Raw genomic sequence first — 16,854 nt, 5'->3', positions numbered from 1 at the left:
CTTTATATAGCCATAACTCTGAACATCTAATAATTTCTAATATTTATCTCATATTGTATTTTCACTTAGTAGTTGTCAAATTAATGATGCTATGATATTTATTCTTATTGTATGTTACTTAGCATTTGCTTAGGTAAAAATCATCAATGAATATATTCAATATATTTATATAACTGTTATGTCACTAACCAATATTGTAACACTGTGATTCATTACTGTGGCAAATGTATTTATGAATATGTTGTTAATGAAATTTGGCATATATGAGCTATATAAGCAAACGTCGAAAAAGGCCACCCTTTTATTTATTTAATGTCATTGTTTTAACCTGATGGCTAAATGGAGTTGTATTTGTTAAATGCATTTAATGCAGTTTTCTCATGTTATCAAAATCAACTTACTTGTCAATTGTATTTCTCATCCGCCATCTTGTTTGGAAGCTGTCAATGTCTATTTTGGAAACCGGCGTTTGATATCACATTTTTGTCTATTGAAACCATATGTGGTGCCATTTTATTCATAAAATATTGTTCTTTCTAAATATCAAGTAAACGCCACATCATAAATTGTAAATAATTGTAGTTTTGCATCAGAAGCCAAATTTTCTCTGAATCATTCATTTTAGAACGCCAATGTCATTTTGTAACGATTGTTTTCATTGGTCTGGATTTCATAACGTGCTGCCTGATTGGCTGATACTGTCTATAAAAGAAGGAGTTTCAGAAGGCAGATTCATTCAAATTTCCAACTCTGAATCGACAACATCTAGTACAAATAAGAACCTCAAACTTAACATAAGAAACAAAAAGTAACCATAACACAACTAAAAGAAAGAGTGAACCTTATATATATTTGTACGTTATAGATGTTTTGTCTGGTGATCGAGCAAGAAGAAATATAGCAACATTATCGTGAACCGTCTTACGTTTATTATTATAATCCCTACACGGAACAAACACAACTCGCCGTCCTGAAAAGTTTTACAGTATGTTCAGTTTTGTGACCCCGGGCAGGGTCAAATTTGACCCATGGGGCATAATTTGAACAAACTTGGTAGAGAACTATAACATGTCACTACATACCAAATTTGGTAGCCCTATGCCTTATGGTTAAGGACAAGAAGAGTTTTAAAATGTTCACAAAATAGGCACTATATAAGCATATAATTGATTTTGTGGCCCCCGGGGCAGGGTCAAATTTGACCCCTGGGGCATTATTTGAACAAACTAAGTAGAGGACTATACAATATCTCTACATACCAAATTGTGTAGCCCTAGGCCTAATGGTTATGGACAAGATTTTTTTTAAGTTATCACAAAATAGGTATTACATAAGCATATGTTCAATTTTGTGACCCCCGGGGCAGGGTAAAATTTGACCCTAGGGATTAATTTTGAACAAATTTGGTAGAGGACTATTAGATGTCACTATATACCAAATTTGATAGCCCTAGGCCGGATTGTTATGGACAAGAATTTTTTTGAAGTTTTCACAAAATAGGCCTTATATAAGCATATGTTCAATTTTGTGACCCTGGGGGCAGGGTCAAACTTGACCCCAGGGGCATAATTTGAACAAACTTGGTAGAGGATTATAAGATGCCACTACATACCAAATTTGGTAGCCCTAGGCCCAATGGTTATGGACGAGAAGATTTGTAAAGTTTTCACAAAATATACCCTATATAAGCATATGTTCAATTTTGTGACCCCCGGGGCAGGGTCAAAGTTGACCCCAGGGGCATAATTTGAACAAATTTGAAAGAGGTTCACCCCAGGAACATTCCTAAGAAATTTCATCAGAATTGGACCAGTAGTTTAGGAGAAGATGTTTAAAGGAAAAGTTTATGCATGGATGCACGATGGACACATGACCTTTGGCCAGTGGAGCTAAAAATCAAATTAAACATTTAGTTTTGATGTAAAATCAGTTTTTATATGCAAATGTCTATTTCACTTATAAATTAAAACAGCATATTATTCATTATTGAAAAGATTATTCCAAGCTTGATGTCATATTTCAACTTTGCATAGTGTAGTTAATTGAACATTGTATTGAACTGTATGGGCAGCTATATTTTTTAATTTATGTATGTTGTATTATACAAAATGCATTATTTCTACCACAAGTAGACCATATAAGACCTACTGCTACTAAATAGGCACTGGTATGAATTTGACACTGTTTTTGATGCTCATACAAAACTTTAATTATTACAACACTTTAGTATATTAAATATTTTCAAGTTTTTGTTCAACATTTTTTGCAAAAGAAAAGAGTGTCTTAATGCATTTGAAAATATACTTAAAACAAACTAAAAATGCATTTTAACATACCTTTTTCCTGGTAAAGTGTATTTGGGATGATAAAAAATACACTTGAAGAGTATTAATGCTGGAAAAATGCAGAAAAAAATACATTTGTTTCTGTTAGAAGTGTGTCTTGTCTGCATTTTTAAGTGTATTAAATACATCAAATGCAGATAAATACAATGCCAATACTGTTACATGTATTGTAATGGACATAAAATGCACTTGTTCTTGTAATTAAATGCTTTAGTGAATTGAAATAACCTTTTATAACGTTTTAACAATTAATAATACCTTTTTATATAAATTTTCTTTTGAAATATGACACTTAATAGATTTTTGCACCACTAGTAAGAGATATAATTTGTGCTCATAATGCTTTATCATTACACTATATAATATCATTTGTTGTATGAAAATTGCCCGTAAAATTCATGTGAAAGCTCAAGAGATCAATAGCAGCGTGCTTTACCCTGCTCCTTTTTACATGACTTGATGGTATTTAGTCCCCAATTCTACATGGCTAAGGGAAAATTAATGTTCAGATTTGACAAATAAGTCTTAACTGGGATCCAATAGGCAGACTTTCATATTACTTGTATTTAATTTAAATCATGATCTGAATTGCTCTTTGGCAAGTCTTTGTTGGTCACAGTAGTCAACTGAATTTTGTTCACTTTGTAGTGATTATATTTTCTATATTTATCAGACAACATCTTTCTTCAAAAGTTTAACATGATTGCTTGGTTAATTTAGAAACAAGATCAATGCATCATAACATAAAATGAAAATATGTGTAATAGTAAAAATGGCAGCAAAAAAGCACTAGATTATCTGCCTTAAATCTGAGACGATATGTTGATGTATTGGAATTTCTCATAAATAATGTGTTCCATAGTTGTATAATTGTATAGTCGCATGCATGAGTGGTGTCAATGTCACAATACCAAGTAAAGCCTATAATTTACTAAATCAATTTGAAGTTTGATGTGTGTTTTTTTCAAGATCTGTTATATATAATAATATATACATGTATATATATATTGTTGAAAAGTTAACATGCAATAAGTTTACTGTAATTAAGTGACAAATAGTTTTACTGATTTGGTTGGATGCATATATGCAGATATATCATGGTTTGTGCAGAGGACAGTAGCAAAAACAAGAGCTGTCTCTGTAGGATGACATACGCCCCCGATAAACGCTTTAATAGAAGTTATGAGCATTTTTCAAAACCTAAACGCCGACCCTAAGTTCAAGGTCAAAGGGGTCAACATTTGTGTGTGTATGGGAAGGCCTTGTCCATATACACATGCATACCAAATATGAATGTTACATCTGAAGCGACATAGAAGTTATGAGCATTTTTTCGAAACCTAAATGCAAAGTGTGACGGATAGACAGACGGACAGTGCGATCACTATATGCCCTCCTTTGGGGGCATAAAAATGTGTTTCACATTGTTTTGGTAAATTAGTAATGTAGTTAAATGAGCAGAATCATCAATTATAAAGTTATTGATTATAAAGTGTTGCTGGCATATTTGATGCATTCATCTAGCTATAAGAAGGTCCCTGTTTTATCCCCACTGGCACCGAGTGAGGGTTCTCAAAATCTTTAAACAATATGAATAACTACATATAGGGTCAAGAGCCTTGTTGATATGGGGGCTAAACACCTGAAATCAAAGCGACCCAGGTTAAAGGCCGAGGCAAAATAAATAAACCAGAGGCCGCATGAGCCTGCTATACTCTGAACAAGTATTGTTTCTTCTCAGAAAACTGGCTTAAGTGTCTTACTAAGCTTTAGACTTTGAGTTTCAGTGCACTCAATCTTAAATAAATTGGTCAAATTAAATAATAATTTGTAAAAAATAAACATTCTGCACAAATTCAATTATGTACTTTACCTGTATGCATGAATCATTTCAGTCTTGATGGTTAGTGAACTATGTCAAAAGCACCATATCTATGAAACACTTGTATTTTGAATAGTGCAATGTTCCATAGAAATGATGCTGATGATAATTCTACACGATGATGAATTATTAGATATATTTCTAAATTCCATTTCCACCAACAATTCGGTTATTCCACTACCAGTTCACATGCTTCATACACAGTTGAAAATAACACTATTTCACTCAACAACCGTGACACATGTACTAAATTTTTCAACTTTTCGCAATTAAACTTGTCTTCTACTGTTATTGTTGTTGTTGTTCTTTTGAAAGTAGTTCGAAAGATGGCGACCATTAACCCAGAGATTGATTTATGAAATAAATCGTCTGCTGATCCAGAGTGACGTATATTTAGGTTGCAGACACGTGACTTAACAAACGGCCAATCAGAATTGTACATGTAGACACGTGACGTTACACAGCCAATCAGAATTGTACACATAACAATTATGAAAGCTTTCGTTGTTTATATCAATATTTATGGACAGTCTTACTTAAACGGCCGAACATACAAGTCGCATTATTGCTGGCTTTCGCGGGATGGGCCCATTGCGGGCTTCGCATGTATCTTGTATTTGACAAACATTTTGGAAACGTTGTGTTGTGTTAATAAGCAGAAATAAAACGCAAAGAAATCAGAAATGAACTTGTTGGTTATTACTGTGTGATATCAACGAACAATATGTAATTACGCTACAACATATCGCCCCATTGGTGCACACAGGCACCATGTGACATTGCAATAAGAAGTCACATGGCACCTTTTTGCAACATTTGGGAGATATGCTGTTGTTTCGGGATCTTTTCTCGACGTAGACTGTATAAGACTGTATTATATTAGGATTTCAATATGTGGCTCATCAAACGGTAAGTTAAGAGATCAGACGAGAAGCCACGCGATAAGTATTTGTTTAATGCACTTATATATTGTATTGTATATACATATTTTATGCTTAGTATGATGCAACGTTAAACCACATTTAGTGTTGTAACGCTGTGTGGTATTATGTAGTTTTTTAGCACGTACATTTCAGATTCAGCGTGTCAGATTCAACGTGTTAGATTCAACGTGTTAGATTCAACGTGTTAAATTTAATGTGTTAGATTCAACGTGTTAGATTCAACGTGTCAGATTCAGCGTGTCAGATTCAGCGTGTCAGATTCAGCGTGTTAGATTCAACGTGTCAGATTCAGCGTGTCAGATCCAACGTGTTAGATTCTACGTGTAAGATTCAACGTGTTAGATTCAACGTGTCAGATTCAACGTGTTAGATTCAACGTGTCAAATTTAGCGTGTTAGATTCAGCGTGTCAGATTCAGCGTGTTAGATTCAACGTGTTAGATTCAGCGTGTCAGATTCAGCGTGTAAGATTTAGCGTGTTAGATTCAGCATGTCAGATTCAACGTGTTAGATTCAACGTGTCAGATTCAACGTGTTAGATTCAACGTGTCAAATTTAGCGTGTTAGATTCAACGTGTAAGATTCAGCGTGTCAGATTCAGCGTGTTATATTCAACGTGTTATATTCAACGTGTCAGATTCAGCGTGTCAGATTCAGCGTGTTAGAGTCAACATGTCAGATTCAACGTGTTAGATTCAACGTGTCAGATTTAGCGTGTCAGATTCAACGTGTCAGATTCAACGTGTTAGATTCAACGTGTCAGATTCAACGTGTTAGATTCAACGTGTCAGATTCAACGTGTCAGATTCAGCGTGTTAGATTCAGCGTGTCAGATTAAACGTGTTAGATTCAACGTGTTAGATTCAACGTGCTAGATTCAATGTGTTAGATTCAACTTGAAAGATTCAGCGTGTTAGATTTAGCGTGTCAGATTCAACGTGTCAGATTCAACGTGTGAGATTCAACGTGTTAGATTCAGCGTGTCAGATTCAACGTGTCAGATTCAACGTGCCAGATTCAACGTGTTAGATTCAACGTGTTGGATTCAACGTGTCAGATTCAGCGTGTTAGATTCAACGTGTTAGAATCAACGTGTCAGATTAAATGTGTTAGATTCAACGTGTTAGATTCAACAAGTTAGATTCAACGTGTCAGATTCAACGTATTAGATTTAACGTGTCGGATTCAACGTGTTAGATTCAGCGTGTCAGATTCAACGTGTCAGATTCAACGTGTTAGATTCAACGTGTCAGATTCAGCGTGTCAGATTCAACGTGTTAGATTCTACGTGTTAGATTCAACGTGTCAGATTCAACGTGTCAGATTCAGCGTGTCAGATTCAACGTGTTAGATTCAGCGTGTCAGATTCACGTGTTAGATTCAATGTGTCAGATTCGGCGTGTTAGATTCAACGTGTCAGATTCAACGTGTCAGATTCAACGTGTTAGATTCAACGTGTTAGATTCGACGTGTTAGATTCAACGTGTCAGATTCAGCGTGTCAGATTCAACGTGTCAGATTCATCGTGTTAGATCCAATGTGTTAGATTCAACGTGTTAGATTTATCGTGTTAGATTCAACGTGTCAGATTCAGTGTGTTAGATTCAGCGTGTCAGATTCAACGTGTTAGATTCAACGTGTCAGATTCAGCGTTTTAGATTCAACGTGTCAGATTCAGCGTGTCAGATTCAGTGTGTCAGATTCAGCGTGTCAGATTTAGCGTATTAGATTCAACGTGTCAGATACAACGTGTTAGATTCAATATGTTAGATTCAACGTGTCAGATTCAGCGTGTTAGATTCAACGTGTCAGATTCAACGTGTTAGATTCAGCGTGTCAGATTCAGCGTGTTAGATTCAACGTGTCAGATTCAATGTGTCTGATTCAAGTGTCATATTCAGCGTGTTAGATTCAACGTGTCAGATTCAACCTGTCATATTGAACGTGTTAGATTTAGCGTGTCATATTCAGCGTGTCCTATTCAGCGTGTCAGATTCAACGTGTCAGATTCAGCGTGTCAGATTCAGCGTGTCAGATTCAGCGTGTCAAATTCAGCGTGTCAGATTCAGCGTGTCAGATTCAGCGTGTCAGATTCAGCGTGTCAGATTCAGCGTGTCAGATTCAGCGTGTTAGATTCAGCGTGTCAGATTCAGCGTGTTAGATTCAGCGTATCAGATTCAACGTGTCAGATTCACCGTGTCAGATTCAGCGTGTTAGATTCAGCGTGTCAGATTCAGCGTGTTAGATTCAGCGTATCAGATTCAACGTGTCAGATTCAGCGTGTCAGATTCAGCGTGTCAGATTCAGCGTGTCAGATTCAGCGTGTCAGAATTAGCGTGTTAGACTCAACGTGTCAGATTCAGCGTGTCAGATTCAGCGTTTCAGATTCAGCGTTTCAGATTCAGCGTGTCAGATTCAGCGTGTCAGATTCAGCGTGTTAACATAATTATTGCTCAAATGGTATGTTGTATATACTGTATTAGTCGTACATGTTAGTTATCAGAACCCGAAAACTAGATCGTTTCCGTTATCGTAGTCCTAGGGGTGGCACCGTCGGTCTCTTGACCGCCGTGTGCATCCAGGAGGAAGTTCCGGGCCACCATAATCGCCGACAATTCACTACGGATCCGACCAGCCATATCAGCACCGGCATCATCCGGCCGACGACAGAGAAGACGCCGTAGAAATCGCTTGAACAGTTTAGATATGAAGAAATAGTTTGTTTATTTAGAAACATTCAGTAATGAAACAAGACTTAATTTTCTTAAAATATGTAAGCAAGTCAATATTTGTATAAATCTCACGCAATTGTCAAAATAGAGGTTACAATTGAATATCGATAAAACACGATATGTAAAAAAGAAATATAGTTGAATTCTCGAATATCGTATGTTTTCACTCGTCACGTCAGAAAATACATGTTTTTTTTTTTTATTTTAACATAAACTATTCCATACCAAAACCAGCAAAACACTTTATATAGCGAAAATAAATCAAGTCAGTGGTAAATAATCAGCATTAACTCACACAAAACAATACATGAAATCATGTCTCAGAAAACCCACATAAATACCAATGTCAGTGATTAAATTTATGTTGACAGTGTGTGTGGTTGTTCTTAGATTCTAGTGAAATGTCATTGAATATATGCCCTAAATTTATGTTAGAAAAATATATTAAATATTCAAGTTATGAGTATTTAGGATCTAAGCTTTGAATAAAACGGGGCGACGAATATACCTGATTTAGTAATAAACTTGGCTCTGTTCCATCTTAAACTCTATGAAATATGAGTGTTCTTATCAAATCCCTACAGCCGTAACAACCAAGTTGTTACATATATCATTTTATTATTTATTATTATAAATGTGATATTCTAGTATTCATATATGTGTCTACAAGCGCATATATAAGGTCGATTATGAAATTTACAACCAATAGTACGAAGTATATCACTAAAACTCATATTTGCACAACTATAACGTGTTTCAAGGCATACTTTTATCACAGTTTTTATCACAAGGCGGGACGCTGGAAAGTAGAAAAATAGACGACATTCGGTAAGACAAGATAATATTTCATACTATGTCATCAATAAGCAGAGAATACCAGTGGTTTACAATTAGATTATTTCGCTCTGGCTAAGTGGCAAGTTCTCCGTTTAATATTCGAAACGCTCAACAATAGTAAACAAATGCTACAAATCAGTTAAATCATAAAGTCAAGCGACGTTTGATAAATCCTATCGCGCCTGATACAGCATTATGTGGGGACCCACAGTGTATGTCTTAGCACTCCAACTAGTCTAACAGTTCGGACTAATTGTCAAGTATAGTTCAAATGCCATGCTACATGTGTTGTTTTTAATAAAAGTCACATCATTTTGTTCTGATCGCGCGCCGCATGGAAACTACCGACCAAAAGCACAGGCACCGGGCGTGGGAAATGAACCAGGGTCGCCGAGGTGAGAAGAGCGTGTACCTTCTACTTTGCGAGAAGAGCGTGTTCCTTCCACTGTACTAAACGGACAGCCGTTCAGGCGTTTTAAAGAGATCGAAGTTTCGTACGCTGCCTACGCTAGTATTGACGTCTTGGCTTACCCAGTCATGCAGCAAGTAAAATCGAATAGGAACAGCTAGCCTCTCTGCCAAGCGCCTGGTATATTTAGGAACCGGACGTAAAATATATACCGTATTCAATGTATCATCCGTCAAAACAGAATAAATCAGGATGAAATGTCAATTTAAGTTTTGTTCGACCAATGATCATGCATGTATTTTCTTTGGATATGGGTAACATGTTTTGTTCCATATTTAAAATGTACACGCCGGTGTAGGGTCCTGGTGAACTGTTGTGGTCTGTGCAGTGACCCAGAGGTCTTCACGGTTCGAGGCCTTCTCGTGCGAGTTTTCGCCCCTTGAATGAAACGCTTTTATGTGTGGGACGGAGGTGACAGCTATATCTACCCTTGATAAACATTATTTAATTTCAGCCTCGTTCTGGGTAAACTTGATCTCATACATGTGCGAAAAGTGTCGGCCCAGATTAGCCTCTGAAGTCTGCATAGGCTAATCAGGTACTTCACTTTCCCTTGTGTGGCATTTTCTGTTTAAAGGAAGTCTTTTCATAGCGAAAATTTAGTTCAGGCGGATTGCACAGGCGTATATGGGACGACACTTAACGCATATGAATCTAGTTGTCCAAGAACGAGGCTATTTTATGCGCAACCGAGGCAACAGCTGGTTTAAGGAATGGCCTTAGTCCGTCCGACAGTCAATCCGTTCGTATGTGTACGTACCATGTTCGCGCCCCTCCAATAGAAAAAATTGTATACCAATTTGTGACAATGGTGTTCTCATTTAACGCATTTGCAGACGGCATTATCTAGAAACATAAGGTCACAATTTACAGACTTGAAATATGTTAATGCCTGTTTTATAACGTATTTGCCCGTGAAACGATGTTCATGAATCATGTCTTATATGTGTATCAAATTAAGGCAATGTGCTGAAGGCACGATGCAGTCAAGTCACCTCACTGTACAAGCAACCACTTGAAACTCAAAAGGATCAGGGCGGGGTGAATAGTTGTCATTGAGACTGAGTTGTTTTGATTGTCGTTATTTGTTTCAATATTTCGGATACGTGTTGATGTAGACTGTACATTTAAACGCATTGTTGTTGTGTATCTGCATGTAAAGAGTTATCTTGTCTAGTCTAAAACGTTCGTCTCTAACCCTATTTATTGTATATTGATTGCATTAAAAGCCTACAACTCATATAGACACTCTTCAGTTGGATTCTTCGGTAAAACCGCCACTTAATGTCTTATTAGAATATATTAAAAACGCATTCAGAATGAGGATCATACCCGAAACCTTCTTATCGCTAGATGGGAACCACGCGGGAAGACCAAACATGTTGTTTATTAACGATTATCAACTCTGTTGTTCACGTATGAGGATGACATACAGTTGTTTATTGGCAAACGCCGACAATGCAATGTAATGTATTTATACTCATAACATTGCACTTATGTTACCAGAGTTGCAAACAGACACATTCGGTTCGATTCTCGTTTATATGATAGTATAATGTACTTAGTATGACACCTTCAAGTTTGTGCCCATTTGCCATGTAAACATATATTGGCTGTGTTGTGTTACTTAATTAGCACATAACATGTTCTTCTGCACAATATGCATTAGTATTTATATTTGAAAGTACCTACTCCAAACGTATAGATATTCCAAAATTTAGTGTTAATCAACATCTGTCATAGGCTTTAAACAATGATTATAATTTGTTTTTGTTTTTTTTTTAAACTTCTTTACTAAGTAATTGTTAATAACGCATTGTAAAGATATTTTCTTCACACTTTGGAAAGTCAATGGTTTGTCCGAAGTATTGAGTGAAACACTATTCTCTGATAAATATGTTCAAAATAGTGACCTTGGTGCTAATTGAAAATAATTTGAAAGACTGTTCCAAAATGTCAATGAAATAGCTGTTGTATTACATTCTTCTTAAACAAAAACGAAACTGACTATAATAATCATAACAATAATAATCATCATTCGGGACAACAATTTGAATTTTCACAAATGTTACAGATACATGTATATGTGAATAAAATGAAATACTGTGATTAGGATGCTGTTTTTCTTATTGTAGTAAGGACAACGTCGCCATTGGCGGTACATCTTACGTGGGGGAATATGATGTCATTAAAGATGACGACTATTGGTTTTAAGTCTTATTTGACAGAAGCGCCTGGCTGTGTCCTGCCTTAAAGTTACGAATCTGAGGTCACATAATCGCAATCACACCGCCGTAAATCAAGGGCGCCATCTCCTTTTGAGATGCATAAATAAATGCCAATGCTACTTCCGAGGTTGCGGTCAGGCCTGTATGTTTTAAAATATAACGGATATTTGTACAGGGTGATTAGGTTTTATTTATTTTTTCATTATTTTTCGCATTACGTTTAAAAATCAGTCAACGTAGTGCGATTCAGCGAAGATAAATTCATCCACACATGTACAGCCAATTAAATCGCTCACGACATAAAACGATTGTTTTAAACATAAACAAGTTAATGCATGTGAAACACATCGGCTTCTAGATACATTTGCATTTTTCAAAAAGAGATGGAGCAACTGTCAAGGAGGTGGCGCTAAGAATAGGAGGCGGCGCCAATGAACATTTATAGCTATTTACAAGTGATATGTTTTATGCAAAGGTTTATTTTTGTAAGTTGACTACTTCAGCACATTTGAGTCGCGTGCGTGTCTAATTAGAAAAAAAGTAGTTTTCTCATAATGTTTTGCTGGATTTAAACGTTCCTCTTTGTAAGATTAGAACATATAACATGTTTTATTAAAAAAAGTTACCGAAAAAAGACAGAGCTATCTTCATTTTTTTGGAGTTGATGGTGGGAAAAACAACATATATGTGCCTAATTTAGATGTGTTGACCTTTTCATTTTAGTTAATTAAGCATTTGGTTTAAGGGACCCATATCATCATTTCAAGAAGAAGTATTATCTTTTATCACATGCTATACCCTGCTTCCCATGTAATTGGCGTCGCACTGAAGTGCGGCGACTAGTATGTAATACGTTTTTTTTCGCTTATGGGAGGAGAAGTTATTTTACGGATCAATGTATATATTTTTGTTGTCAGAATATCTTGCATAGTGGTGACTTTTTGTTTAAATTAGTGTGATTAAGTACTGCATTTGTGCCTATTACATTTACTACAACATTTATTGCCAATAATGCAAAGCTAATTATTTTAATTAATAACTGATCTCAGGGACTGGGCAATAATAAAAGATCACAGGGACTGGGCAAATACGCGAACCGGTGAAACTTTCTGGTTTTGTATAAAAACATAAGTTCTTTGCTCCACTATCCTAGCAACCACCTAGTTACTAATAAAGGCACTATAGAACGCGAAGCGCGTCACGTATTATTAATTGTAATAATGAGTCTTGATAAAGGAAGCAGCCGCTGATCAATGAGGAGCACCATCACAGCACCCCAGTCTGATTACTATCAAGTCCTCCTACAGGGTTTTTGTTTTAAGAACCACATAAAGAAGGCCGCAGGCCTGACCCGTATCTTGCCAGTGGTATGGACCCTTTGGTATGGACCTTTAACCCCGCTCACTATCCAGCGTTTAAACTTCCGGGTTTTCATTTAAACCGACTATTAATTTTCAAGCGGTTCAGTAGTGTAGTGTTTACACGCTCGCTTCACATGTGAGAGGCCCAAGGTTCGAGCCCCAGTAGAATCAAATTATTTTATTTGTGTTCTATGTTAACTTCTTGTTTTGATGTAGACATTTTAGTTTAAATAAATATGCTGTTTTATTGTAACCAGTTTTTGTGTTTATTATGCCCATGAAATATATGTGTGAGAGGGTGGGGGGGGGGGGGGGGTCGTAAACACATTAAAACTTTTACAGTGTTTTTATATCAATGAGTACTTAACCCCTATCGTAAATGAGCAACGTAAGAATAAGTTCAGAATCATCTCCCCTTGAAGTTGAAAAAAATATGAAATTACGCTTACAAGATGAAGCAGATTTTTTTAAAACCTACACAGTTCTGCTTCATTAATGAAAACTGCACACGGATGCCAGTAAGAAAAAGGAAATCAATGTAAATAAAATGAACTATGAAATATTTGGAGGTTACAACACAAAATCATAGATAATGGTTATTTGGGGGTTATAACACAACATCATAGATAATGGTTATTTGGGAGTTATAACACAACATCATAGATAATGGTTATTTGGGGTTATAACACAAAATCATAGATAATGGTTATTTGGGGGTTATAACACAACATCATAGATAATGGTTATTTTGGGGTTATAACACAACATCATAGATAATGATTATTTGGGAGTTATAACACAACATCATAGATAATGGTTATTTGGGGGTTATAACACAACATCATAGATAATGGTTATTTGGGGGTTATAACACAAAATCATAGAGAATGGTTATACCAGTATCTTTTTCTGTTTTGTTTAAAATAATCGGCCAATATATTAATATTTACAGTAGAAAAAAATCGTTCCATGTAACTTCATTGAGTGCCTTTAACACTGAAATTACCGAGGCCCTTTGATATCGTGCATCAATACTTATCTTGTACAACCATTACATTTTTTTATATTACACATGTGTAATACAACATTTTTAAGCGTTTTCATTGGCTTAGTTTTCGTTTATTGACCAATCTCATTTTGTTATTTTGCTGAAATGACGTTGCCATGTAAACAACATTCGGGATTTATCATTATGTTTGCGTTAATATTTATTTAATTTGCTCATTTAAAAGCATGTGATAAAAAAGATCTGACACTCGTTGTCAAATCATACCATATTTTATTAAACTCGTTCAGGAAATTCGTTAGTAAGCTTGCCAAAGGCTCGCTTACTAACAAAATTCCTGAACTCGTTTAATAAAATATGGAAGGATATGACAATTCGTACCAGATCTTATATATATTTAGTTGGTGAATTATTATACCTGTATACAACCATTGCTATCGATAAACTATCTTGATAATGTTAAGAAATTTGTTATTGGTTTTATTGAGTATTACCAAGTTTTGGTATATATCGTACACTATGTTTTACTCATGTTGGTGACTTCTTAATTGAGTTGATAACTTATATATATATTTTTTATTATTTATTATAGAATGTGTTTTTGTTGTTAAAAGATTGAAGCCTTCGTATGTAAGTTGAAAAATAAAGTAAATATAACAAATATAATTATCTTTGAAATGTACTTCGTGTGATGATGTCCTTTGCATTGGCCCCATCTCTTTTGGATAAATGAAAATTATCTATTACGTCGGCAATATTTGTGTGCATGCAGCATCTAATATATATTGTACGTACTCGTTGGATGTCGTTAGTGATTTAATTGGGTAGAAATTTGCTCGCCACAGAGGACACACTCATCGAACTTATTTTCAAAACATCATCATTCCTCAACTTATAAAGGTTCTCACGTTTTAAATGGGTTGAGAAGGTATGTTTCTTTGCATTCTTGGATGAACTAATCTTCGCTGAATCGCACTTCATTGTCCGATTTTAAAAATCATGCGATATATGCTGAAACACACATATACAACCTAATCGCATTGTAAAATTATCCATGACATTTAAAACATCCGGGCCTGAGCGCCAATGCGGAAATTGCATTGGATCATTTATAATTGCATCTCAACAAAGAGGTGGCGCCCGTGATTTACGGCCATGACCCAGGACGTGATTACAGCAGGGTAACATGCTGTCGATTTTGATAATAAGCATACCAATATCCGTATGAATCAAGAAACAATAAATTACGTTTTAAAAGACAATTGGTGTAAAAATAAACACGTATTGTGTTCTAAATTATGTTATGTAACAACAGGGCAAAAAGGCATCCTCATGTATCTTCTCGGATCCTTGATGTTCGCTCCCGGCTTACGATACGTCTCAAAACTAAATAATTGGGGCACAATGGCCAATAATTAACTGACATTAACTCGCTCATTATTAAAAATTTATATCGATAATAAAACGATAATTTCCCAACCCAAATTTTAACAATAAAAAACAATCTCAACATACAACCATTATTTTCGTAAACATATTTTTTTGTGAATGAACATAGCATTCTGGTCATAACATACATCATTAAAAATATTCAGTTCAAGAATTGTGGAGAACATGTGTTGAACTTTATTTCACTTGCTTATGTAAACAAGCATGTGCATTTTCATCTTTTACATAAAGAGTTAGACATTAAGTGTGCATTCGCTTACATCGAACGAAATTTGCAATTCTATTGACAACGCATGTTATCGCTTTATATAATTGTCGAAATAAATCTATATAGAACTCTAGGACAGCTTCACAGAAATAAAACCCTAATGTTTGCACTTCTCTTTATCTTAGTGATTTGTAGCCTAAAAAGAAAGGGCTCAATAATAACGACTAAGATGGCAGACGCATGTTCGTCTGTTTATTCTTAGGTCCATATTTTAGTTACAAAGCATCTTATTTGTCTAGTGTTTATGGCATTATCTCCAATAAAACAGTGCACATAATCGATACGAGTACATGGACTTCTTTCGGCGTTATTAATTGGCTAGTTAAACAATGATATGAGTGTTGATCTGTGAAAACGGGGCTTAATGCACAGGCTACTCAGGTTCGATACTTTTTTTGTTAAAACTGGATTTTTGGGATCTACACATGTTTCTATCAATCACGGAGCGTATATTGACAGGAGTTGAATCGAGTGTTTGACCCTTACTGTAGTAAATTTAATTTCATGCAAAAACTAATCATCCGATTTTATTGATTTATACGTTATCTTGTTGCTTATTCATTCCTCTTTCAAAAAAATATAACTTTTAGTATATTTCCGTTGTTATTAATGGATTTATAGCGGGTTAAACACAACAAATAAACATTTTATGTTTTACCCCCGCGCGTTTAACTGTTTCGTAACTTAGTCACGTGACACCGATAGTTATCGATTAGCGTACATCGAAGCGCCGAGTTTATACATTTTGATGTACCCACTAACGTCTTTTTTTAAATTATACTTAAATTTCTCTGCCGATTTTGACAATTTCTTCTGGTTTGGGCAGCCCGGCGAGTTATAACTTTAACTTTTGCAAATATTATTCCATTTTAGAATCTAGATTTACAGTTAACATGTTCGTACTATACCGATTTGTAGCGTTTATATTTGGAGTTCAGTTCTTAAAACTACATCTTGCTTTGGAGAATAGAATTCTGTATACGATAGAGAAAAAGGGTTTATCTACTATCGCACTATCGCCATCGTATTGTCGCACTGTCGTCATCGCACTGTCGCATTGTCGTCATCGTACTATCGCGTTCTCGCATTCTCGCCATCGTACTATCGCACTGTCGCCATCGTATTGTCGCACTGTCGTCATCGTATTGTCGCATTGTCGCCATCGTACTATCGCGTTCTCGCATTCTCGCCCTCTGGATTTTAGTGAATAACCACGATGGCCCTAACGGTATTCCGAACATACATGTACAACCACACAAATATGAACAAAACTGGGGTCACTTCCTTAGAACGGTCAACAAAAAAGCACTTGGAGTTTAAACCGGTTCTAAGGA

Source organism: Dreissena polymorpha, chromosome 9, assembly GCF_020536995.1.
Source record: "Dreissena polymorpha isolate Duluth1 chromosome 9, UMN_Dpol_1.0, whole genome shotgun sequence".
NCBI classification, from domain to species: Eukaryota; Metazoa; Mollusca; class Bivalvia; order Myida; family Dreissenidae; genus Dreissena; species Dreissena polymorpha.
Note: the sequence above shows the minus strand (reverse complement) of the source record.